The 26,997-nt window shown below is 50.8% G+C and overlaps 1 pseudogene; it reads left to right on the top strand.

Annotated features, from left to right (window-relative positions):
- LOC131586381 (uncharacterized) overlaps positions 1 to 26,997 on the top strand; it is a 655,697-nt pseudogene that overhangs the window by 74,003 nt on the left and 554,697 nt on the right.

The raw sequence follows: 26,997 nt of genomic DNA, 5'->3' as shown, positions 1-26,997 counted from the left end.
CTCCCTTTCCTGGGTACAGGAATGCCCTGAACTCCAGCCATGCCACATCTAGCCAGCCCCAGCCTCCCCTCTTGTCAGTCCTGGCATCCCCAAATGCCCTTCCCGGCTCTCCCCGTTCCCCCTTTCCTTCAGCTGTGACCCCCCCGATCCCAAATCTCCAAATGTCCCCCCAGTTCTCCTCTCCCTGCGTTCCCTGCACGCGGCGCTGTCGGAGCCCGGCCCGGGCTTCCCGCAGTCCATGTCCATGGGGTCCCTGGCTGGGATCCCCTTCCAGCGCCGCCGCAGCGAGCGGGGCCGGGCAGAGCCGCAGCCGCCGGGGATGGCGGCCGGAACCGAGCCGGGATCTTGGGATAGCCAGGGCTGGGATATTGGGATAGCCAGAGCTGGGATATTGGGATAGCCAGAGCTGGGATATTGGGATAGCCAGAGCCCTGATATTGGGATAGCCAGGGCTGGGATATTGGGATAGCCAGGGCTGGGATATTGGGATAGCCAGAGCTGGGATATTGGGATAGCCAGGGCTGGGATATTGGGATAGCCAGAGCTGGGATATTGGGATAGCCAGGGCTGGGATATTGGGATAGCCAGAGCTGGGATATTGGTATAGCCAGGGCTGGGATCTTGGGATAGCCAGGGCTGGGATCTTGGGATAGCCAGAGCCGGGATATTGGGATAGCCAGGGCCGGGATATTGGGATAGCCAGGGCTGGAATAATGGGATAGCCAGGGCTGGGATATTGGGATAGCCAGGGCTGGGATATTGGGATAGCCGGGGCCGGGATATTGAGATAGCCAGAGCCGGGATATTGGTGTTATAAATGCAATGGCAAAATAAGGTCAATAAAAAGCAATTTATTATAAAACAATTTAAGCACCTGCAACGAAAGAGAAAAACCACAATAAATAGGTCAGCGCAGCGCTGGGTGGACAGGGATCTATACCCAGAGGTATAGGTGCTCCCAAATCCACACTGTATGTGCTGCAGTCCGGGGTTCTTATAGGGGTTTTGTGCCCTGAGGCCAAAACTCCGAGCAGTCACTGTTCAGTTGAATGGATTTCCTGGAACCGGCGAACTGAATCAACAGACAGTGGGGCAGAGTCTCCTCATATGTAAAAAGGTCCTGGATGTTCCTTGATTTCATCCTGGTTTGGGCCATCAGGACGGAGTGGTTGGCTCCGGGGTTGGAGCCGATGAATATCTCGGCTGGGCTTCTTTCTTTGTCTAGTTTGATTGCTCCCCAACTGTAGCTTGTCAGGCGGGGTGTTCAGGTCAGGTGATGAGTATCTCGTCCGGGCTTGTTTCTTTTGTCCAGCCTGATGGCCCGTGTCCTGCTTATTCTTTTAGGTTGATGGGCGCTGGCTAGGATCATTATCCCAATGCCGGTAGAATTGTTATCTCTAGAATGGATGTTTGCGGCTGGATCTAGGGAGAAATCCTTGGCCACACTATATTTTATATTTTCTCATGTGTTGAGGGTTAGGTGGGAATTTTTACCCATTATGTGCTGGGAAACCTAACTACCGGTACTTAAGGGTGCTCACAAAGGACAAAGAGTAGCCGGGCCCAGGGTGGCGGGGAAGGGGGCAGAAAAAGGAGGGTGGGGACAGTTTTTAGCTGTTTTTTTCCTCGGCTTCGGGGAAGAAGGACGTTCGTGCGCTGGGTCGCGGAGCTGCTTCTTCTCCTTCTCCCCTCTTGGTTGGTGGCCTCGCACTCCCTGTCCTGCCAGGCATCGTCGTGGAGCTGCTGATACACCTCATCCACCAGCCCAGGATCTCAGCTCATCCCTGCTGTTCCAGCTGACTGTTTCCTCGGAGCCCTGCAGGAGCACCGGGACTGACTGCCCGAGGGGTTTGTGAAAACAAAGCCTCTCCTCCATCCCGTCTCAGCCGAGAAAGCTGTCCCGGGGTCCCTGGTTCTGTTTTCTTGTTATTGCTGTAGTTATTGTTTGTTTGTTTACTTGGTTATACTAGTAAAGAACTGTTATTCCTATCCCCAGATCTCTGCCTGAAAGCCCCTTGATTTCAAAATTATAATAATTCGGAGGGAGGGGGTCTACATTCTTTCATCCCTAGGGAGGCTCCTGCTCTCCCTAGCAGACACCTGTCTTCTGGAACCAAGACAGATTTTGGCGCCCAACGTGGGGCACTGAGAGAAAAAGGGCAAAAAAGGAATAACAGTTCTTAAATAACCTAACTTTTGTGTGCTGGATTTAGAAACCTTGTTAGGTAGAACCATGTTGTTTAGCTTACCCAGGTTCGTGGGCCATGTGGTCACAGCTATATTTCTCCCATTTGCTGCACCTTACCTAAATATGGGTCCTATAACTAAGGCTACTGTGGCTATTATCCAGCTTGTTTTGTGGGTTGATAAGGTGAGGAATTCATGGATGTTTAATGTCCTCTGGACGGCGGGCTCGTGGATTCAGAGCTGTCACACACTAACTGGATGGTTTTCAGGTTACTTTAATAATGGTACCTACTGGGAGAAAAAGACAGCTGGGGAAATTTTCTCCCAACCTTTCACCCAGTTCCTTGGGCCTACCCCGCCAGTTTTCAAAGGGTTAAAATCTTCTCTGGATGCTAATGACATCATACAGTGGCTGGTGTTGCTGATAGGCCTGTTCTACTTAGCCTTCAGAGACAAAGGGAAAGAGACCGGAGGTGCTGCTCCAGAGCCTGGCACAGCCCCAGAGCGAGGGGGTGCTGCTCCAGAGCCTGGCACAACCCCAGATACAGGGAGTGCTGCCCCAGAGCCTGCCCCTGCCCCAGATACAGGGAGTGCTGCCCCAGAGCCTGCCCCTGCCCCAGAGACAAGGAGTGCTGCTCCAGAGCCTGCCCCTGCCCCAGGGAGTGCTGCTCCAGAGCCTGCCCCTGCCCCAGAGACAGGGAGTGGTGCTCCAGAGCCTGCCCCTGCACCAGAGACAGGGAGTGCTGCTCCAGAGCCTGCCCCTGCCCCACAGCCCACCTCAGAAATGAACCACCCAGGGTGGGTGGGGGTGCTGGTGAAGGAGATACGTGAGATGGGCCAGATGCTAAATGAGTGCATTTACTCAGCTGCTGGGAAACCCTCCCCCTGCCCCAAAGAGGGAGAGTCTGATGGTGCAGCAGTGGAACCCACAGATGTTACAACCATCCAGGTTCCAGATGAACCACAAGGGCAGTCACAGCCAGCAGCTGTTGCCCCTGTGGAAACGAGGAAGTCTAAGATGAAGTCACAGCACCCTGCTGATAAGGATAAGAAAGGAGGGTCCTCACAACCCACAGGGGAGCCAGAAGTTGAAATCATCACTGAGTCTCTGACATATGACAGTCTCCGTAAGTTACAAAAAGTCATTGTGAGGCGGGGGCGTGAGCCTTATACCACCTGGTTACTTCGGGTCTGGGACCTTATGGGTACAGGCGTGCAGCTGGATGGTGGTGAGGCAAGGAATGTGGGACCCTTGACGCAGGACTCAGGTGTGAATCAGATATTTGTCAGGGAGCAAGGGCCCCTTTCCCTCTGGGAGCGGCTTTTGATGAGTGTAAGAGAAAGGTTTGTCCATAGAGAGAGAATGGAAGAGCACTATCATAGAAGGGAATGGAAAACCATTGAGGAAGGGATCCAACAGCTGAGAGAGGTGGCAATATTAGAGGTCCTTTTTGGAAGGGGTGGACAGCATGATAATGACCCCGACAAAGTCAGGTGCACTGGGCAGATGTTGTGGAGTCTGGCAAATCGAGGGCCACGTGACTACACCACCTATATTGCAACGATTAATGCCGATAACGGCCGAGAGACAGTGGGTTCTGTTGCCACCAGGCTTAGAAATTATGACAGTATGGTCCATGGCCCACATCAGGCTAAGATTTCTGCTGTGATTAAGGAACTCAAAGAGGAGATGAGGGAAATGAGGGAAGAGATGAGGAAGAGCAGTTCCCATATGGCACCAGTGCGGGTCACAAGCCCAAAACTCCAAGCCCCACGTCCCCCAGCTAGAGAGAGAGGGTACACCTCACGAACTGAGCTGTGGTTCTTTCTACGTGACCATGGGGAAGACATGGGAAAGTGGGATGGGAAACCCACTTCTGCCCTGGCAGCACGAGTGCGTCAACTCAGGCAGGGAACCAGTAACCAGAAAGGTTCCACTAAAGTGAAGGTAGCCTCAACCTCCCGTGACGAAACTGCCAGATATTACAGAAAAGAGGATGATCCCCTTGAAGGAACCTCTAGCATGTATGCCCAGGGAGGAGAGGATGACCAGTGCTAGAGGGGCCCTGCCTCTAGCCAGGAAGAGGCACGGGAAAACCGGGTCTTTTGGACGGTGTGGATCCGATGGCCTGGCACATCAGAGCCACAAAAATACGAAGCTTTAGTTGATACTGGTGCACAGTGTACCCTAATGCCATCAGGACATGTGGGGGCAGAACCTGTTTCCATTGCGGGTGATGGGGGGATCGCAGCAGTTGACTCTGTTGGAAGCTGAGGTGAGCCTGACTGGGAAGGAGTGGCAGAAACATCCCATTGTGACTGGCCCAGAGGCCCCGTGTATTCTGGGCATGGACTTCCTTCGAAATGGCTATTACAAAGACCCAAAGGGACTCAGGTGGGCTTTTGGAATAGCTGCTGTGGAGGCAGAGGACATTAAGCAATTGAACACCTTGCCTGGACTATCAGAGAACCCATCTGCAGTAGGACTCCTGAAGGTGGAAGAACAGCGAGTGCCAATTGCCACCTTGACGGTGCACCGCCGACAGTATAGGACAAATCAAGATGCTGTGATCCCCATCCACAAGATGATCCAAGAGCTGGAGAGCCAAGGGGTGGTCAGCAAAACCCACTCACCCTTCAACAGCCCCATCTGGCCTGTGCGCAAGTCTGACAGAGAATGGAGATTGACTGTGGACTATCGTGCATTGAATGAAGTGACTCCACCGCTGAGCGCTGCCGTGCCGGACATGCTGGAGCTCCAGTACGAGCTGGAGTCCAAAGCAGCAAAGTGGTACGCCACTATCGACATTGCTAATGCATTTTTCTCCATTCCCCTGGCAGCAGAATGCAGGCCTCAGTTTGCCTTCACGTGGAGGGGAGTGCAGTACACCTGGAACCGACTGCCCCAGGGGTGGAAGCACAGCCCCACCATCTGCCATGGACTGATCCAGGCTGCACTGGAAAAGGGTGAGGCTCCAGAACATCTGCAGTACATTGATGACATCATTGTGTGGGGGAACACAGCAGTGGAAGTATTTGAGAAAGGAGAAAAGATCATCCAGATTCTGCTAGAAGCCGGCTTTGCCATCAAGAAGAACAAAGTCAAAGGACCTGCTCGAGAGATCCAGTTCCTGGGAGTAAAGTGGCAAGATGGGCGGCGTCAGATTCCCACTGAGGTCGTCAATAAGATCACTGCAATGTCTCCACCAGCCAACAAGAAGGAAACACAAGCTTTCCTAGGTGCCATAGGTTTTTGGAGGGTGCATATTCCTGAGTACAGCCAGATCGTGAGCCCTCTCTACCTGGTTACCCGAAAAAAGAATGATTTCCACTGGGGCCCTGAACAGCAGCAAGCTTTTGCTCAGATCAAACAGGAGATTGCTCATGCAGTAGCCCTTGGCCCAGTCAGGACAGGACCAGACGTGAAGAACGTGCTCTACTCTGCAGCTGGGAACAATGGTTTGTCCTGGAGCCTTTGGCAGAAAGTGCCTGGGGAGACTCGAGGCCGACCACTGGGATTCTGGAGCCGAAGCTACAGAGGGTCCAAAGCCAACTACACTCCCACACAGAAGGAAATCTTAGCTGCCTATGAAGGAGTCCAAGCCGCCTCAGAAGTGATTGGCACAGAAGCACAACTCCTCCTGGCACCCTGACTGCCAGTGCTGGGGTGGATGTTCAAAGGAAAAGTTCCTGCTACTCACCACGCCACATGGAGCAAGTGGATCGCCCTCATCACGCAGCGCGCCCGTATTGGAAACCCAAATCGCCCTGGGATTTTGGAGATAATTACAAACTGGCCTGAAGGTGAAAACTTTGGTCTCACTGATGAAGAGGAGCAGGAACAAGTGACACGGGCTGAAGAAGCTCCACCATATAACCAACTTCCAGCAGAAGAAACACGCTACGCTCTGTTCACTGATGGTTCCTGTCGCATCGTAGGGATGAACCGGAAGTGGAAAGCAGCCGTATGGAGCCCCACACGACAGGTCGCAGAGGCCACTGAAGGAGAAGGTGGATCAAGCCAACTTGCTGAACTCAAAGCTGTTCAACTGGCCCTGGACATTGCTGAAAGAGAGAGGTGGCCAAAGCTCTACCTCTACACAGATTCATGGATGGTAGCCAATGCTCTGTGGGGATGGTTGGAAAGGTGGAAAAAGGCCAACTGGCAACGCAGAGGAAAGCCAATCTGGGCTGCTGATGAGTGGAAAGACATCGCCACCAGGGTAGAGAAACTGTCTGTGAGGGTCCGTCATGTAGATGCCCATGTCCCCAAGAGTAGGGCTAATGAAGAGCACCGAAACAATGAGCAGGTGGATCAGGCTGCAAAGATAGAGGTGTCAAAGACAGACTTAGATTGGCAACACAAGGGAGAGTTGTTCCTAGCTCGATGGGCCCATGATGCCTCAGGCCATCAGGGTAGAGATGCCACCTATAAGTGGGCACGAGACCGAGGGGTGGATCTAACCATGGACAGTATTTCTCAGGTTATCCATGACTGTGAGACGTGTGCCACGATCAAACAGGCCAAGCGGTTGAAGCCCCTCTGGTACGGTGGGCGGTGGTCCAGATACAAGTATGGGGAGGCCTGGCAGATTGACTACATCACACTGCCCCAAACCCGCCAAGGAAAGCACTACGTGCTCACGATGGTAGAAGCCACCACTGGATGGTTGGAAACCTACCCTGTGCCTCATGCTACAGCCCGGAACACCATCCTAGGACTTGAAAAGCAGGTCCTTTGGAGGCATGGCACCCCTGAGAGGATTGAGTCAGACAATGGGACTCATTTCAAGAACAGCCTTATAAACAGCTGGGCTAGGGAACATGGCATCGAGTGGGTGTACCATATCCCCTACCATGCACCCGCTGCTGGAAAAGTTGAACGGTGCAATGGCCTGCTTAAAACCAGCTTGAAGGCACTGGGCAGGGGAACTTTCAAGAACTGGGAGATTAATTTAGCAAAAGCCACATGGTTAGTGAACACCCGAGGTTCCACTAACCGAGCAGGCCCTGCCCAATCTGAACCCTTTAGAACGACAGATGGAGATAAGGTTCCAGTGGTACATATGAGAGGTATGCTGGGAAAAACTGTTTGGGTTAATTCTGCCTCCAGCAAAGACAATCCAATCCGTGGGGTTGTCTTTGCTCAAGGACCGGGTTGCACTTGGTGGGTGATGCAAAAAGATGGAGAGACCCGGTGCATACCTCAAGGGGACCTGGTTTTAGGGTGAACTACCCATGACACTGTGCTTGTATCTGTAGCTGCATGTACATATGTATATAGTTAAAGTAGTATGTGTTAGTGTATAATTTAAAGGTTTAATATTTGATGTAACATTTTGGTATGGGAAAAAATTCGGGGTGGATAGTGTTGAGGGTTAGGTGGGAATTTTTACCCATTATGTGCTGGGAAACCTAACTACCGGTACTTAAGGGTGCTCACAAAGGACAAAGAGTGGCCGGGCCCAGGGTGGCGGGGAAGGGGGCAGAAAAAGGAGGGTGGGGACAGTTTTTAGCTGTTTTTTTCCTCGGCTTCGGGGAAGAAGGACGTTCGTGCACTGGGTCGCGGAGCTTCTTCTCCTTCTCCCCTCTTGGTTGGTGGCCTCGCACTCCCTGTCCTGCCAGGCATCGTCGTGGAGCTGCTGATACACCTCATCCACCAGCCCAGGATCTCAGCTCATCCCTGCTGTTCCAGCTGACTGTTTCCTCGGAGCCCTGCAGGAGCACCGGGACTGACTGCCCGAGGGGTTTGTGAAAACAAAGCCTCTCCTCCATCCCGTCTCAGCCGAGAAAGCTGTCCCGGGGTCCCTGGTTCTGTTTTCTTGTTATTGCTGTAGTTATTGTTTGTTTGTTTACTTGGTTATACTAGTAAAGAACTGTTATTCCTATCCCCAGATCTCTGCCTGAAAGCCCCTTGATTTCAAAATTATAATAATTCGGAGGGAGGGAGTCTACATTCTTTCATCCCAAGGGAGGCTCCTGCTCTCCCTAGCAGACACCTGTCTTCTGGAACCAAGACATCATGTTATTATACTACAGATATATTTATTTAGGTCTTTACGAATTTTTATTCATAACTACATTTATTACATTGGGATAGCCAGGGCTGGGATATTGGGATAGCCAGGGCTGGGATATTGGGATAGCCAGGGCTGGGACCTTGGGATAGCCAGGGCTGGGACCTTGGGATAGCCAGGGCTGGGATATTGGGATAGCCAGGGCTGGGATATTGGGATAGCCAGTGCTGGGATATTGGGATAGCCAGGGCTGGGATACTGGGATAGCCAGAGCCGGCACAAGGAGCGGCACCGGCACGGGGCCAGCGGGGAGCTGCAGATGCTGCAGCAGCGGCACAGCCAGAGCGGGGCTGAGCGGGGGGAGCCGGGGCTGGGGGATCTGTGGGGCTGCGATGGCAACTGTGGCACTGCCATGGGGATCCCTGAGATCCAGGCTGAGGGATTAACAAATTCCCTGGCTCACAGCTGCAGGGAATGTCTCCGGAAATATGTCAGATATGGGCGGGAGGTGCTGGAGTGTAAAGGTGGGGAGGACAGAGTTCCCAGGGGATATGGGAATGTGGGATCAGGGAGGGCAAAATTTGGGAACATTTGAATTCCCATGGAAATTCCACGGATGGATCTCAGACATCATCCCATTCCCACGGGACCTCCACGGATGGATCCCGCTGCTGTCCCATTCTGTAGATGGATCTCACTGCCATGCCATTCCCATGGAATTCCATGGGCAGATCTTCCTATCCCACTGCCATGGGAGCTCCAATCCAGTTCCCCCCAAACCCATCCTGGGGGACCCCCCATGACCCACCCATCCACCCCAAACTCTTCCTGGGTCCCCCCTCATCCCCTCACAACGCGAATTCAAGGGAGTCCCCCCGTGTCCCCGCACCCAGGACTTTGGGGGTCCCACCCGACCTGTCCGTGCACCCCCAGATTTCTTCCACAACCCCCCTGTGATGGTGGAGGGTGGGGGCCGAGTGCTGGTGTCCCCCTGCCTGCAGCAGATCCAGCGGTGAGGGCAGTTCGGGGGGTCCCTCAGCATTTGGGGTCCCTGGGATTTGGGGTGACCCCCCCGGGCCCCCCAGGATCTCCCTGAACACGCTGACGCTGCCCGTGCGCAGTGAGAAGGTTCAAACCCGGCACGGGGTCCCCAGCACTGCCACCCGCATTGCCCAGGTACCCCCAAACCTGCCGAGAACCCCCAAACCCCCCGGGACACCCCAACCTTCCCTGATCCCAAACACATCCCTGGATGCTCCAAAAACTCCCCAAAACTGCAAAACACCATACAGACATTGAGAAGGTTCATACCTGGCATGGGGTCCCCATCTCCATCACCAGCAGGTTCCCCAAAACAACCCACCCCTAAAAATGTCACTTAAAGCCATCATGATCCCCCCTCAAAAGGGGTTTGTGGAGCTGCGGCCTCACAAACACCCTAAAATGGGGAGGAAAAAACCCCTGTAGTGGTGGGATCCCCCCGAAATACCTGAAAAAGAGAAAAACTCCTCTTGAGAGGGGCCTGAAGTCCCTGAAAGGCCCTGGAAGAGGGACAAGATCCCCTCCTCTGCTGGGGCCTCCCCGAGCCGGGAACTCTCCCGTTCCTGCACTCGGGGGAGCCCCGAACGACGGCGGCTCCTGGGCTGAGCCCCCCTCAGCCGGGGCTGCGGGGGGAACTGGGGGGGCTGGGACGGGGCTTGGGGGTCCTGGGGTGAACTGGGGGACCCTCAGTGCTCCCACCTCCCCCTGTTCCCCTGTCCCGCCCCGTTCCCATTGTTCCCCCAAACCTCCGCTGCCCCCAGCTCGGTTTGGGGGGGACCCAGCCCTTTCCCATCGTGTCCCGGCCCGGCCCCGCTCACCCGAGGGCTCCGAACCACGCCCAGGGACAGAGGAGGGACAGAGGAGGAGGAAGAGGAGGGACAGAGGAGGAGGAAGAGGAGGAGCAGGAGGAGGAAGAGCTGGAGCAGGCAGAGGAGGCTCCACGTGCGCTCCCCGCTCTCTGGATCTGCAGCTCCTTCGGGACCATCGCCCCCCATCCCGCAGGTGCCCGGGGAGGGGGAGCTCGCCCCAAATACCCCGGGGCTCCCTGGGTTTGGGGTTTTTGGGGGGATGTTTGGGGATGGCAGGGCTCCAGAGCCGAGCCGCAGATGCCCCTCGGGGGGACACCGGGGGTCCCCGGGAGGTGTTTTTGGGGGGTCCCGGTGGCGGCAGAGCCCCGGCAAAGGGGCCGGGGGGATGCGGGTCCGGCATGGCCGGGAAAGGGGTTCGGGGCTCCCGGTGCCGGCAGTGGCTGCTCCCAGCATTGCCCAGTTGCTCCCCCCGTGTGGCTCCAGTTTCCTCTGTGCCCCACGATAAGCCAAATCACTCCCAGTCATTCCCTATTAGAGTACAATTTGTCTCCATTTTATCCCATTTTTTCCACATTTTTATCCAATTTTCCCCCATTTTTATCTTATTTTTTCCCATGTTTGCTGGATTTTCTCATTTTTATCCCATTTTCATATAATTTTTCCCCTATATATAATTTTATCCTATTTTTTTATTTTTTCTCCAAAATTTTACCCATTTTTTTTCCTTCATTTCCCCCTTTTTAATCTCATTTTTCCTCAATTTTTTCTTAATTTTTCTGATTTTTTTCCTATTTTTTCCTGCATTTTTAGTCAATATTTTCTCCATGTTGTCCTAATTTTTCCCAATTTTTTTCCCATTTTTAATCTATTTTTTCCTCATTTCCCCATTTTACCCTCTTTTTCCTCTATTTTTCTCCAGTTTCTTCCCTATGTTCTCTCCTGTTTTCCCCATTTTCTTCTATTTTTCTCTCACTTTCACTTCATTTTTACCATTTTTATTCCTATTTTCCCTTCATTTTTCTCCCAGTTTCTCTCATTTCTTTTCCTCATTTTTATCCTGGTTTAATCTCATTTTTCCATCATTTTATCCCCATCTTCTTCCATTCCTTTCTCCCATTTTTCCCAATTTTTCCTCCATTTCCATCCCATTTTTCCTTATTTTTATCCCATTTTTTCCCCTATTATTTTCCCATTTTGGCTCCAATTTCCCCCATTTTTACTCCATTTCCATCCTATTTTTCCCTGTTTCCCCCTAATCTTCCCCATTTAATTATTCCAAAAAATTAATATTTTGGCAGGGAAAAATAGAAATTTTGGTGGGAAAAAAGGGTGTTTTGGGGGCAAAACTCCATGAATTTGAATCACAGCTTTCCCATTATTTTTCCATGATTTTTCCATGATTTCTAGCCGGAAGGAGGAGTGGGATTCATCTGAACATTCTGGAAGCTGGAATAGGACCAGGCCATTTACCTTCCCAAAAATCTTGACCAGCTCATCTGCAATTCCACCTATCCCCACTCCCTGGATTCCCAGGTCTGGAAATTCTTCTACGACCTCGCAGGTAGGCAATTCCCAAAATTCCATGGAAAAATGGGATAGGGGGATTTAATCCTATTTTTTTTGTGATTTTCCCCATTATTCTCCCCAATTTTTTTCTCTCTTTTTTTTTTTTTATTAATTTTCCTGATTTTTCTCTCATTTTTCCCTGAATTTTTCCCAGTTTTTTTGCCATTTTTTTTCTGTTTTTTTTTGTTTTTCCTGATTTTTCCCTCTTCCCAAAATTTTTTGTCTTTTTCCCAACTTTTTCTCAAATTTTTTCATAATTTTTCTGGTTTTTCCCATTTTTTCCCAATTTTTCATGTTTTTCCCATTTTTTTTCCTGATTTTCCCCCAATTTTTTTCATTTTTCTTCTGATTTTTTTCCCTGATTTTTTCCAGGTTATATTCCCTTTGTCTTATTTTTTTCCTCATTTGTCACAATTTTTTTCACAATTTTTTTCACAATTTTTTTCACAATTTTTTTCACATATTTTTCAATTTTTTTTCCCTGATTTTTCCCTCTGATTTGTCCAAATATTTCCCTTTTTTTCCTCATTTTTCATGATTTTTTCCCGTTTGTTTCCTTGATATTTCCTAGTTTTTTCCCAATTTTTTTCCCAATTTTACGTTTTTTTTCTTTACTTTCTTGTACTAAATTTTTTTTTCCTTGATTTTTCCCAATATTTTCCCAGTCTTCTTCCTCTTTCGTTTGCTGATTTTTCCCTGTTTTTTCCCAATTTTTTTCCTAAATTTTTTTTTTTATTTTCCCCCACTTTTTCCTGATTTTCCCTCTTCTTTTTTGCAATTTCTTCCTGGTTATTCCCCATTTTTTTCCACAATATGTCCCTGATTTTTCCATGAAGTTCCTAATTTTTTTACTGATTTTTCCTGATTTTTTCCCAGGTTTCTTCCCTCTCTATTCTTGATTTTACCCAATATTTGCTCAATATTTTTCCAGATTTTCCCCATTATTTCCTGATTTTTTTTTCATTATTTTTTTATTTTTCTGATTTTTTTTCAAATTTTTCCCATTTTTTTCTTAAACTTTTCCTTGATTTTTGTGCTTTTTCCTGTTTTAATCCCATTTTTTTCCCTGATTTTTCCCTTTTCCTTTCCCTGATCTTTCTGGTTTTCCCCAATTCTTTCCTAATTTTTTTCATTGTTTTTTTCTGATTTTTCCAGATTTTTTTATCCTTTTCCTGTTTGTTTCCCTGATTTTCCCCTGATTCTCTTTTTTTCCCACATTTTTTCTGTTTTTTTCCAAATCATTTTCCTTATTTTTTTGCAATTTTTTTCTCAAATATTTGTTTTTTCCTTCATTTTTCCAATATTTTTCCCAATTTTTTCCTGATTTTTCCTGATTTTTTTTTCTTTTCGGCTTTCTTTTCCTGATATTTTCCCTGATTTCTCACAATTTTTCACAATCTTTTTCATGTATTTCCCATTTTTTCCTGATTCTTCTCTCTTCCTTTCCAAATTTTTTCTAGCTTTTTCCCAATTTCTTCTCAAATTTCCCTAGTTTTTCCCTTATTTTTCCTGGGTTTTTTCCTATTTCTTTCCAGATTTTATTCCTCTTTCTTTTCTGGATTTTCTCTGATTTTTCCAAGTTCTTGCCCAGTTTTTTTCCTGATTTCCCAAATATTCTTTCCCATTTTCCCTGGTTTTTCATGATTTTTCCTTATTTTCCAATTTTTTCCTGATTTTTCCCCATTTTTTCTGACTTTTCCTGATTTTTCCCAGATTTTTTCCGCTGTCTTTTCCTGATTTTTCCCCATTTTTTCCCATTTTTTTCCTTGAGTTTTCTCTCTTTTTCCCCCAGATTTTTTCTGGTTTTCCCCAATTTTTTGTCAGATTTTCCCCTGTTTTTCCCCATTTTTTCCCAATTTTTTCCCAATTTTTTCCTGATTTTTCCCTGATGTTTTTGAATTTCACCCTGATATTTTTCTGTTTTTTCCCCGAATTTTCCCTTCAATTATCCTTGAATTTATCCTGAGCTTTTTTCCATTTTTTCCCCAATTTTCCAGTTTCCTTCACACTCCCAGTCTAATCCCAGTCACTCCCAGTATGAGGCCAGTGGCCCCCCAGTTGCTCCCTGTCAGTTCCAGTATGACCCCAGTAGCCTCCAGTGTGATCCCTGGGACTCCCTGTCTCTCCCAGTATATCCCAGTCAGCTCCAGCACGCTCACAGTCATTCCCAGCTCCTCCCAGTTGCTCTCAGCATGATCCCAGTTGCTCACAGCCACTCCCAGTCAATCCCAGTATGACTCCAGTCACCCTCAGTGGGATCCCAATCTCAGCCAGCATGGACCCAGCTGCTCCCACTGTGTCCCAGTATGATCCCAGTTGAGTATGTTCCCAGAATAGTTGTAATTCTTCCCAGTTCCTACCAGTATGATCCCAGTTGTCCCTGGAATAGTCCCAGTCCATCTCAGCACGATCCCACTCACTCCCAGTTTCTCCCACTGTGGTTCCAGCTGTTCCCAGTTATGGTCACAGACACTCCCAGTATATCTCAGCTGCCCTCAGCATGCTTGTGCTCATTCCCAGTCATTCCCAGTTACCCCAGTAGGGTTCCAGTTACCCCAGTACAAACCAGTCCCTGCCAGTGCTGCCACTCCTGGGTTCCCCCAGCCCTCTCTGTGTTCCCCCCTCCCGCATCTCCCCAGAGGAGCCCCAAGGGCTGGCAGTCCCCAGCCAGGGTCCCCAGCCAGCCCCAGGTTGGATCTGCAGCCCCCAATTTTCCCAGTTTCCCTCTCCTTTTCCCCGGGCCGGGTTCCCCCCGTCCCCAGTGGGTGGGAGCAGCGGAGAGCCCCGCGCTGCCCATCCCGACCTGTCCCGGCTCCATCCCCGCTCCTGCCGTGGGCTGTGAGGGGTTTGGGAACGGGGCACCGAGGGTGTCACTGCTCCTGGGGGAGGAGGAGGAGGGATGGAAGAGGAGAGATGAAGAAGGAGAGAGAGAAGGGATGGAAGCAGGAGAAGGCGCTGGCGTTAGGGAGGAGAAGGAGAAGGGATGGAAGGGGAGGAGAGGGAGGAAGATGTTGTAAATACTCCACAAACCCCTTCATTCTTGTCCCCCATGGGGATGTGTCCGCCCTTCACAGAACACGGGCGGGAAGGGGTCTCAAAATATATCCAACATGGACCTAAGGTATTTTAGACAAAGAAGGCTCAGACTTAGGAGACGTGGTCCTGGGTTCATTGTATGTGGATCGCCTGGGACAAGAAAGAGGCTGAGATTCCTCAGGTGCTCTCTTAAACTTGGGGGAGGGGGTGGCCAGGGGATACAGGGGGGTTACAGCCAATGGGATAGGGAAAAGAAAAGGGAGGTTAGGTAGGGACTGACCTTATACAACACCAAGGGTGAGTTCTTCCCTTGGGACAGACCATAATTTTTTAAATGAACTTCAACAGGAAGAGGAGGGACAAAGGAGGATCAGGGAAAGGAGAAGGAACCAAGAGGTCAAGAAGTCCCTGAATTTACAGTCCCCCACCTGTGGGATCATCACCCCCCATCCCACAGGTGCCCCGAGAGGGGGAGCTCAGCCCAGATGTCCTGGGGGGTCCCTGGATTGACTTTTTTTTGCAGGGGGGATATTTAAGAATTAAGGACTGCAAAGCTGAGCAGAAAATGCCCCTTGGGGCGACACTGGGGGTCCCAGCATCCCGGAGTGGGGAGATGGAAACAGGGGGAACTTTTCTGATTCCTGGCACTCCCAGCAGCCTGGGGAGGGCAGGGACCGAGTAGCATGGGGACCCCCAGTACAAGCGTGACCCCCAGCAGCTGGGACAGGGGGGAACCACTGAACACGAAAAGGGGAGAGACCAGAGATGGGGAACTCCTGGGAGGCATTTTCAGGGCTGAATCTTGGTGTTTGGGAGGTTTTTATGGATAGCTTGGGATTTCTAGAGATGGACTTGGGCAGGAGGAACCCCCTAATCCAATGTGCTTGTGAATTGTATTTCTCTCCAAACCAGGATTTCCCAATCCCAGACCTTGGCCGGATGGAGAAAGAGGCTGCGAGGAAGAGGAAGATGCCCCAGGACACCCAGGCAGGTGAGGAGGAAGTCAGTGCCCCTTTCCCCCTCTCTCCTGCTCCATCTCCCAGCCCAGCATGGCCCCCGGCTGCAGGACAACCCCGCTGCCGACGCCGTCCTGCCGGGGACGCACTGGGGGGATCTCCTTCCCCTTCCCTCTGGCACGGAGGCAAATCCCATCCTCTCCTTGTCCTTCCTCCCCCAGACAAGGAGCTGAGGATGGAGACCAGGGAGGACAAATCCCCACAGCAGAACCTCATGGAAGAGGCTGTTTTGAGCAGCTCCACAGTGCAGGAATCCAATGGGGAGGAAAATCCCCAGAGATCCCGCAGGAGGAGGGGCTCCAAACCCATCCCAGGGTGCTCTGAGGAGGAAAGACCCACCCTGTGCCGGGAAGGTGGCCGGAGATCCAGCCGGGGCTCTGAGCTGGTGGTCCATGAGCAGCTTCAGGATGGGGAGAAGCCCTACAAGTGCTTGGAGTGTGGGAAAAGCTTCAGCCAGAGGAATACCCTGATCTGCCACCAGATGATCCACACTGGGGAATGGCCCTACGAGTGTGGGCAATGTGGGAAGGGCTTCAGCTGCAGCTCCCACCTCATCACCCACCAGCGCATCCACATTGGGGAGAGGCCCTACGAGTGTCCTGAGTGTGGGAAGAGGTTTCACAGCAGCTCCAATCTCGTCCAGCACCAGCGGATTCACACAGATGAGAGGCCCTTCCGCTGCCCTGACTGTGGGGAGGGCTTCAAGCAAAACTCCCACCTCATCACCCACCGGCGCATCCACACTGGGGAGAGGCCCTACGAGTGTCCCCAGTGTGGGAAGAGCTTCAGCCACAGCAACAGCCTGATCTGCCACCAGAGGATCCACACTGGGGAATGGCCCTATGAGTGTCGGGAGTGTAGGATGACCTTCAGCCAGAGGTGCCAATTTACCATCCACCAGATGATCCACACTGGGGAGAGGCCCTACGAGTGTCCTGAGTGTGGGAGGAGGTTTCAGAGGAGCTCCACTCTCCTCAGGCACCAGCAGATTCACACGGATGAGAGGCCCTTCCGCTGCTCTGACTGCAGGAAGGGCTTCAAGCGAAACTCCAACCTCATCACCCACCGGCGCATCCACACTGGGGAGAGGCCCTACGAGTGTCCTGAGTGTGGGAAGAGCTTCACCCAGAGCTCTAACTTGACCAAACATCAACGGAGGCACCAGTAAGGGTAGCCCTGCGAGTGCCCCAAGTGCAGGAAGAGCTTCGTGCGCTGCCCCAGCTCCATCCTCCATCAGAGGACCCACGTTGGGCCGAGCCCTGATGACCCACGTTCCCAGTGATCTGCATTGGGAACACACTGGGCTGGAGGTCATTTTATTTTGGTTTCAATTATCTTTTGCTTCATCTTCATCTATTTAAAACAGAGAAATAACAGAGTGGTTGTCATGGGGTTACTTTACCTTTAAGAAAGTTAAAGTTGCTGGGGACTGCCTGGAGTCTTTTCTCCTGACCAATTATCGGTCATTGCTGAGAATTGACAGCAGTTTTAGCCATTGAAAAGTGGAATCAACTTGTGAACCCCACCTTAAAGTGTACAACCAGAAGTCTGTGGTTCTCTTTGTTTTCTGGCTGTGAAAGGTAGCAGAGCTTCGGCCTCTCGGTCTCTGCCCGGCCATGTGGCCGGGCGGGGGCCGGGCTGGGCCTGCCGTTCTCCCGGCCGGGAGATGGGGCCTGCGGGGGCTTGCCCCGAGCCAAGCCGGGCCAGGCTGGTTCCTGGCTTGGCTGCAGGTTTTGCTGTGATGGAATTTACCAGAAACTGCCGAGTAAAGAAGGAGAAGAGCTCTAAGCCTGCTGCAAGCAGAGACACCGAGTACACTCTCTAGAGCAGCTATGAGGAACTTTCCATCGCAGACAGCTCCAGCTCCTGTTCAGCAGAGATCACCGAACCATCTACAAAAGCTTGGGCAAGATTTTAACCCTTTCTTATCCAGATGAGACTTGCGGATTAATCTTTTTATCCAGAGAGAGAAAAGGAGAGTGATCAACGTGAAAAGAGACTTTATAAACTACTAGTGGCAAGAAAGAAAAGAAACTTCAAGAAAGGTAGAGAATTAAGAAGATGCTTTAATTAAGCTGAAATATCTTTCTGTTAAAACTATGGGGATGGACAATGAAGTCCTGAAAAGAACTCCTTTAATTCATGACGGAGTATGGGGAGGAATAGAGTGTTCAAAGTGTAAATTTGAGTAAAAAGTAGAGTAATTGTGGTATAGTGAAGTGCTGGGAGATTTGAAGCCTTGAGAGGCAATGAGAAAACTGTTTTCTAGTGAAGCTCACAGAAACAGATGAAGAAGACTTTTGCCTTTGAATAACTTATCCTTAAAAATGCTCTCCGCAAACTCATGACCCATAACACATTTCAGAGTGATGTGGAATGGGAGGGGTGGGCTCTGATAACAGCAGCTCTGGGCAGCTGATATCAGGGAAAAGGAAAACTATAACAAAAATAGTTTTCTTGTGAGAAACTCCATAAATTAACAGAAGGGAACTTCTGTTTCTCTACAGAGACTGGTGAAAAGACTGTAGAAGGAATTGGGACTGTTTAAACCATCAAAGTTCTAAAGTTTCTGTCTCTGTTGTCATGTGAACAAAAGAATGGTGGGCAGTAAGAAATGAAAAGGTTTTTCTGGAAGTTTATTCTGGTGTTCTTATTATTGTAGTTTGTCAATAAACTTTCTTTATTCCTTTTAAGTTTTACGCCTGTTTTGCTCTTGTTTTAATCCATATCTCACAACAAGAAATAAGTAATTTTTTTCCCCTTTTGTTAATTACTGGTTTAAAACCATAACAGCTGAAGAGAAAAAAAAAGAAGGATGGGACTTCATCATTTGAAGCTGTAATTGGATAATGAAACCCTATATGCAGATGGACATAAACTTATAAAAATGTGAGACCTCGTGATCACTTGTCCATTTTTGACCATTATTGGTCCATCTTGGGTATAGCCCTGGTCAGGTTCTTGTACTGCCCAAGGTGTATCCTTTAAGGCCTTTTAATAAACTTTATTCTTAACTCTGTCCAGCCTCTGTTCTAGGTCAGCCTTCTGAAGGCATCAGGTGGAATGGGGTTGGAAGGGGATTGGGTGAAGTGGGATGCAAATCAGGAGGGGTGAGATGGGCATTGGGTGGGGCAGGATGGGTGGGATGGAGTTTGGGAGATGTGAAATGGGGGAAATAGGGCTTGGGAAGGGGGTCTTGATGTCCAGCAGGAGTGGGATGTATTGGCCTTGGAATTGGGGATGTGGGGTTGGATCTGCAATGAGACAGCCAAAGTTTGGGGATGATGAAAAAAGGGGGTGCCTCTTATTCAGTGAGTTTTGGATATTCTACATTCCTGAAGAGATTTTGGTGTGTCTCACGTTTCTGAGGCAGTTTTGGGACACTCCCCAGCTCTTGGGGTGTTCCTGAGAGCAGCTCCATGGAGCCCCATTGCCAGGGCTGGTTGCCATGGGCTCGAGCTCAGAGCTGTAGCCAGAGTGCGTTGCCTCGGTGCTGGAGAGCAGAGAAATGATGAATGGCCCCAGACATCTCCTGGGTGTGTTTGGGGGCAAAGCAAGTTCTGCCTAGGTGGGACAGTCACTGCCCCAGTCCAGCCACTGCAGCCTCTGCTCCAGCCCCAAAGTGGCTGCCAAGCCCCTGGCACCCCAAAAACCCCAGCTGGGAGAGGGAGCAGAGCAGGTGAGGCTGTGACATGGGTGTGACACTGACATGTGCCATGGCCCTGGAGCTCACAGCAGCTGAGATGGCGCTGGATCCAAGGCTGACTGTGGATCTCTGTCCCTCTCTCTCCTTCCCTTACTTCCAGTTTTCAAAATCTGGATAGCTTGAAGTTGGATGGGTTGGACAAGTTGGCTCAGTCTGTGCTTAGTGAAGTGATTTCCTCTAATTGCATGCAGCTTTATGATTTCCCAAGTACTTCATTCTCTAAAGTTTTCAGCTGAAAGTTTGTTTCCCATCCTCCTGAGAAGTTTGTTGTTTTCTCCCATGCACTGCCCGAGGGGATCGAGGTACCTCAGGTCCCTTTCCAGCAGGGCCCGAGCGAGCTTGGGGCACAGCACAGGGAACTGCAATGCTGAGCCAGCCCTGGCTGGGTTGGAGGAAGCAGAAAGGCCAAGCCCTGAGCCCAGGCCTGGCACAGCAGGGCCTGTCCCTCACGGGTGGCTCGGGGCTCTTTGTGGGGCAGTGGGATGTGAGGGGCAGCAAGGACAAATGCCATAAACCTGCAAGCCCTGCCAGCCTCTGTTGCAGCGGCCTCAGGGAGATAAAGAGTTACATTGTCCCACCCCAAACCCCTTGTGAAGGGCGGCCCAGGAGTTCTGATTGGGTTTGAGTCCCTGGGGGGTTCTCCCTTAGTGTGTTTCTAATGGTCCCTGACCCTGAACTCCACCCTCAAAGGTGGAAACCCTCGGGGGTTCTGTCCCTCAAAAACCCCTGCTGTGCCTCTGTTCGGGGCTCTCTGTTCTGGACCTGACTTTGTTCCCATGCTGAATGAATAAATGGTTTCATGAACGGGAGCCCGTCTCGTTGGTGTTTCATGCTGGTCCCCAGAATCCTGCTGCTTCCCTGGACGAGATCCTGAGGTTGCAGGCTGCAACAAATGGTGAGAGAATGCGTGGCATCCAGCGAAGCAAGAGAACAGCAGGATCAGCTCCATGGACACCTCGTAAGTCCCCGGCTGATGGCTTGAGAGCCAGCGAGACCCCCGCCTTGGAAAGGAGGACTCGAGAGTACCTGGCAGGGAGACTGGGTTGAGAGTGCCTCGGGCATGGGGGAAGAAAAGGGATTACGGAGGTGGGGGAGCCGAGACCAGACACTGGAACAAGCACCTAACATCACCCAACGAGACGTATTATGGACGATATCAACATTATGGACGATTCTATTAACACTATGGACGATTATGGACGATATCAACATTATGGACGATTATATCAACATTATGGACGATTATGGACAGTATGGATCTTCCGGTGGACTGTTTCTGTCTTCTGTGAAGTTCCTTTTTTTTTTTTTGGTGTATACCTCCCTGTACCTTCCCCTTTCCTCTGTTCCTAAGGGCAGGACAAAGGGTGAAAAAAGCTAAGATGGCTCGGGGTTGCTGCCGTCTGCCCGCCGTTCCGTGTCCTCCTTCACCCCCTGTCTTTCCATATTCCCGTTCCCTGTCCGGGAAAGTCCGTCCTGGCCTCCCCCCCCCATCCCAAGATGGCGCCGGCCACGCGGTCTGGGATCCCTTGTTTCCCGCCTTGCTCCTTCTTTTCCGGTCCCAAACCTTCCCTTCCCGAACCTCCCAGTAACTCCTGCTTGGCCCCATCCCTTTTTTCGGTGCTCCACCCCTGGGGGCTGTGCTTTGCCATCGTGGGCAACACCTCCTCTGGGGAAATCGAAACTGTAACCGAGCTCCGAAAGCCGGTGTTACACCGAGATCATCTAAAGAGGCGACGCCCACATGGGAGCCGGAGCCGAAGCTGGAGATCGAAGAATTCTGCCCCTCGTAGGAGGAGATCTAAGAGCTGCACCCTTCCAAAGAGAGAATCCTAAAGTGGAAGAGACTGAACTAAAAAAAATTATGTTTGCATTAAGTACCATCACCGTTTAATTTGCCCGGCGTAGTCCGAGATTTAAGTGTTTGTTTTCAATTTTGTTTTTTCTGTTTGCTTAATGTGTTTTGTTATTGAGCTATTGGTGTCCCACAAAGCAAAGTGGGTGCTCTGTGGAAGAGGTGAGATTTTAAGGTGTATGTTTGGAAACATTTTAAGCTCCTAATTAAAATTTGAAAAAAAAAAAAAAAAAAAAAAAAGGAGCAGATGTTGCAGCGGCCTCAGGGAGACAAAGAGTTACATTGTCCCACCCCAAACCCCTTGTGAAGGGCGGCCCAGGAGTTCTGATTGGGTTTGAGTCCCTGGGGGGTTCTCCCTTAGTGTGTTTCTAATGGTCCCTGACCCTGAACTCCACCCTCAAAGGTGTAAACCCTCGGGGGTTCTGTCCCTCAAAAACCCCTGCTGTGCCTCTGTTCGGGGCTCTCTGTTCTGGACCTGACTTTGTTCCCATGCTGAATGAATAAATGGTTTCATGAACGGGAGCCCGTCTCGTTGGTGTTTCATGCTGGTCCCCAGAATCCTGCTGCTTCCCTGGACGAGATCCTGAGGTTGCAGGCTGCAACAAGCCTCCTCAGGGAGGGCCGAGGGAGGAGCAAAGACCTTCCTGGGGCTGTGCCCTGGGCCAGGAGGGATTGTGCCAGTGGAGTTGACCCTAAATTTCTTCTCCCAGGCAGCTTTAGGACACGGAGCATGAAGAAGCCAGAGCCAACTCTCAGCTTTGCACAGTCCTCCAGTAGAATCCTGTGTGGGGAGCATCCTGGGAGCAGGGTTTGTGTGTCAGGGGAGGGGAATTCAGAGCCCTTTTCTCCCCTGTGGCCTGAGGGTCTGCATTTTCAATGGCCCTGCAGCTGCCAAAGGGGCCTTTTTCACCCAGCTGAGAACAGTTCTGCTGATAGCCTGTCCTAAACCCATTTTTCCTGCAAATGTGACTATGAAGCCTCATTTTTGAAGTCCCAGGTCTTGTGTGCATGTAGGTGTCTCAACTGAAAGGTGGAACAGCTCTGCCAGGTAGGAGCTCTCTTTTTCGTGGTGATTTTTTTGTTGTTTTTTTTTTTTTTTAATTATCTCCCCTGTCAGCTCTGGGCAGAGCTCTGTAACTGTGTGTGACACTTGTCTGTGGCACTGTGGGGGTGGCCAAGGGGACCTTCCCCGAGCTGTCTGCAGAGGAATCCACAGCAGCCCAGGCCGGGGGTGCTCAGTGGCCGCTCAGTTCCGCTGACTGGACGCGGCTCTGGACGCTTCCCTTGGAGCATCTCCAGGGAGGGAACGCTGGGGCTGCCCCGGCTGTGGTGTCACTGCCAGGGGAACGCTGGGGCTGCCCCGGCTGTGGTGTCACTGCCAGGGGAACGCTGGGGCTGCCCCGGCTGTGGTGTCACTGCCAGGGGAACGCTGGGGCTGCCCCGGCTGTGGTGTCACTGCCAGGGGAACGCTGGGGCTGCCCCGGCTGTGGTGTCACTGCCAGGGGAACGCTGGGGCTGCCCCGCTCCTGCCCCACCCCATCAGCTCTGCCAGCGCCTCCAGGGGACACAAAGGCTGAGCCAAAGGGTGAGAGTTGCACAAGGGGCTGAGCTGGGATCTGGGACCCATTGGGATCATGGAGTCCAGCCCCCGGCCCTGCACAGACACCCCAACAATCGCAGCCTGTGCATCCCTGGCAGCGCTGGCCAAAGGCTCCTGGAGCTGCGGCAGCCTCGGGGCCGTGCCCATTCCCTGGGGAGCCTGGGCAGTGCCCCAGCCCCCTGTGGGGGAAGAAGCTTTTGCTGATCTCCAGCCCAGCCCTGCCCTGGCCCAGCTCCAGCCGTTCCCTCGGCTCCTGTCCCTGCTCACCTGGGCAGAGATCAGAGCTTGCCCAGAGAAGCTGTGGCTGCCCCTGGATCCATGGAAGTGTCCAAGGCCAGGTTGGAAAGGGCTTGGAACAGCCTGGGATAGTGGAAGGTGTCCCTGCAATGGCAGTTCATGGAATGATAAGGTTCACTTAAGGTTTAAGGTCTCTTCCACCCCAAGGCATTCTGTGATTCTGTGATTTTGGGGGAGATGCTGAAGCTCTGGCTCAGCTTTATCTCAGCAAATGTCTGGACCCAGCAGCAGCCATGGGTGGGATCATCTCCTCCTCCCTCTCGCTGTGGCTGTAACTCACCCAAGGGCTGTGTCATAAATGAAATTGAAATTTGGACAACTAGGTCTATTGAGTTAACAGCAGTTTAATAACAAGAAAAAAAATGATACCATTTAGTGAATTGAATACAAGAATACAATTTAATAAAAGAATACAATTTAGTGGATTGAATAGCAATTTGATATAGAAGGAATACAATTTAGTAAAAGAGTACAATTTAGTGAATATATTCATATATATATATACATATGTATATATATGTATGAATATATATATGAATATAGCTTGCCAGTAATTATGATTAAAGCATAAGCAAAACTGACCGGGGTACGGAGAGGGCTTCTCAACCCCCTTACATATGAAATAAAGCAATTCAAACTAAACTTATATACTGTATACTTATACTTATTCATTCATGTTTCCAGTAAGTCTCACCTTATTTCTGATTCCTTAATTTTACATCACTATTCTTCATGGTGCATGCTTCACTTGTTGCTAGGGGGTCTTCAGTCTTCTTTCAGTGGTCTTTTGGATGAAGGCTTACACTCATCCTCATTGTTCTCTGGATAACCTTACAGGCTGTGTGTGCGTACTAAGCATTGTGTTATGTAAGTAAGCATTGTGCTCCACTAATTAGTCTTATATTTTATACTTTTCAGGCCCTACGCCTGAAGTCGTTCCAACTTTATCCATCTCAAGGTTGATTTCGTCTTGGGACATCATTTATCACAAAACTACATCCTGTACCTTAATTTTAACATGTAACATCAGAGGGCTACATCTGCCTTGTAACACCAATTCCCTTGATTGCTCCAAATAATAACTTTCCAAATAGTTACAATTTAGTTAGCACAAATCATTTCCATTTATTACAGGAAGGTGTGAAAACAGGAGCATTGTTTGGTGTGGCCTCCTCTCTGCCTCTCCCACCTTTCAGTGCTTTGACCCAGCCAAGAGCTTTCTCCAGGAGTGCAATGAAGCAGCTGTTCCTGCTCCCAGCTCTGGCTCTTCCCAGTCTCTGACCCTGACTGGTTTTGTCCCTCTTGCTGTGCCCTCTGTTCCCCCAGGGGGCTGCCCCAGGCTGAGGGATCAGATCCAGGCACTGCTGCTGCTCCCTGGGGACCAGCCCCAGTTTGGTTGTTGCTGTCAGTGCCAGCAGAAGCGGTGGCTGGAGCAGCGGGTGCTGACAGTGCCCCAAGGCCCGGGGCTGGAGGGGTCCCTGGGCTGGGGCTGGGAGGGAGCTGCCCCTTGTTCTCCCTCTGCCTCACGCAGAGCTGGGCCGGGCACAAGTGGGGCAGCAGAGCCAACAGGGAGCCTGCGAGTCTCTTCCAGCCGTGCCTGCTCAGAGTTTGGCCTTGGAGCTTCAGGTGGGCAAAGGCAGCTGCTCTGCTCCCTCTGCGTGTGCCCGTGTTCAGCAGTGCTGCTCCATCAGTCTGTGCCCAGCAACGGGGAAAAGCCTCAGCCCTGCAGGGCCAGGAGCTGCCGGGCTCTGCCTGAGCAGCTCAGCCAGCGGGAAGGGAGCTGCTCCACACGGGAACCAGGAGCAAAGGACATGCCTTTTCTAGGATATGTTTTCTATAAACAAACAAACAAACAAACAAAAAAAAACCCCAAACCCCGAAAAAATATGAAAGGTAAAAATTACCCCCAAATGTGTAGTAAAAAATCTTCTATAACTCTGGAGTAAGAAATAGGTAAATGATCTTTTGAAAAAGAGAACTCAGCTTTGATTTTAGTTGCTTAGTTTGTACATGTGCTAGTGGAAAGGATCCATTAGCTGCCATCCTTTACAGATTTGATGGATGTTTTCAAATATCAAGATATTTTACACTGCAGTTAAAGGAACAGGAAATTGAAATACATGTTCTTCATGACTGTGTCTTGAGTGTAAAAATTTTGCAGTTTGAAACTTGGACCTAAAGTGTTGCAAATGGAAGTGATAAATGCCAATGGACTGAGTGAATGCAGCTTTTCCTATGGGATGTGCAGCACTCCAAGGACTTCCTCAGTGAGGCTGTGGGTGCTTGGAGCTTTGTCCTGTGCCACTCTGGGATGTCATGAAATGGGACTTCATCTGCCACCAGCCCAGGTCACGCTCTGCCACCCCAGCTCCTTGGACCTTGTGTCCCCAAAGAAGACACAAGGTGTTTCTGCTGCTCCACCTTTGCACAGATCCACAGAGAGCTGGGATTATCCCAAGTCTCATGTCTCTATTGTGCCATATTCCTAAAGAACCAGCAGCCCATCCCGATGAATATGGTGAGTTATGTGAATGGTTGTCAGCTCCCTTTCCTGCCTAGAAATGCTGAAACTGCTTCTAAATGCTGTTCCCTACAGCTCTTGGACACCTACTCACACAGAGCTGGGAAAAAAATGCCCTGGCCATGGCTTACAAGGTGAGTTATGCCAAAGTTAGAGCTCTGTGGGAAATCTCTATCTGTCCTTATCCTTTTAATATATCTGTATGTGGGGGTGTGCATGGATGTGTCTTGTATGGAAAGGAAGGAGCGTGCAAACAACGTGACTGGCACTTTCACCCTCTGTGTTCATTCCATACTCATGGGTACCAAGATATTATGGAAATCTTTGCAAGGACAGACCTTCTGTCCATGGATACAGAGACATCCAAGAGCCCCTGGCACAGACAGACCCTTCTGTCCATGGATACAGAGACATCCAAGAGCCCCTGGCACAGACAGACCCTTCTGTCCATGGATACAGAGACATCCAAGAGCCCCTGGCACAGACAGACCCTTCTGTCCATGGATACAGAGACATCCAAGAGCCCCTGGCACAGACAGACCCTTCTGTCCATGGATACAGAGACATCCAAGAGCCCCTGGCACAGACAGACATTGCTGCTCTTCAGCCACTGACAGGATGAGTCCCCGAGACTGGGGCTTGGCCTTCTTCATGGTGAGGGGCATCAAGGAAGGCTGCAGTGTGATGGAGACTGTGATGGGCTGGGAACTCACTGGGGGAAAGGAGGGAGCAGTTGTGAAGGAAAAGGCAGGTGCGGGAGAGAACTGTTCAGAGAAGGGCTGAGCTACAGCTTGAGCAAGATGAAAAATGTCATTTGGGGTCATCCCAGATGGATTTCATTCCAGAAGTTATGGAACAAGTTTAATTTTTGGGGGGTGTCATGTTTTCCCTTGGAGGTGGACACTCTGCAGACTTGAGCTGCATTGCCAAAATGCTCCAGTCTCTGCTGCAGGTCACACCGTTTCTTCTTTGGCTGATCCCGGCGCGGTGCTGAGCCCAGCAGAGCCCTGGCAGAGCCCAGAGCAGCCTCAGCATCCGCAGAGCCCGGCTGCAAGGAGAGAAAGCAGAAACCGCCCGTCAGCTGAAGGCTCCTGTCCCCTTGTCCCAGCCAGCCGCGGTGCCCAGGCCATGCTGGCCGTGCTCAGAGCTGGGCCCAAAGCTGCCCATCACTGCTGCCTTTGGGAGCAGAGCAGGAGGGCAGGACATGTGCCCAGCCTGCAGCCAGCCACGGCAGATCCAGCCCCTCAGCAGCTGCCCAGAGCGGGATGCTCCTGTGCCCGCTGCCATCTCCCAAAAGCTCTTGTCCCACCCATGCCAAGGAGATGAGGACCCACCTCACACCATCCGCT

This window comes from Poecile atricapillus, chromosome 19 (assembly GCF_030490865.1).
Source record: "Poecile atricapillus isolate bPoeAtr1 chromosome 19, bPoeAtr1.hap1, whole genome shotgun sequence".
Lineage (NCBI taxonomy): Eukaryota > Metazoa > Chordata > Aves > Passeriformes > Paridae > Poecile > Poecile atricapillus.
This window is presented reverse-complemented; position numbering and strand designations above follow the sequence as displayed.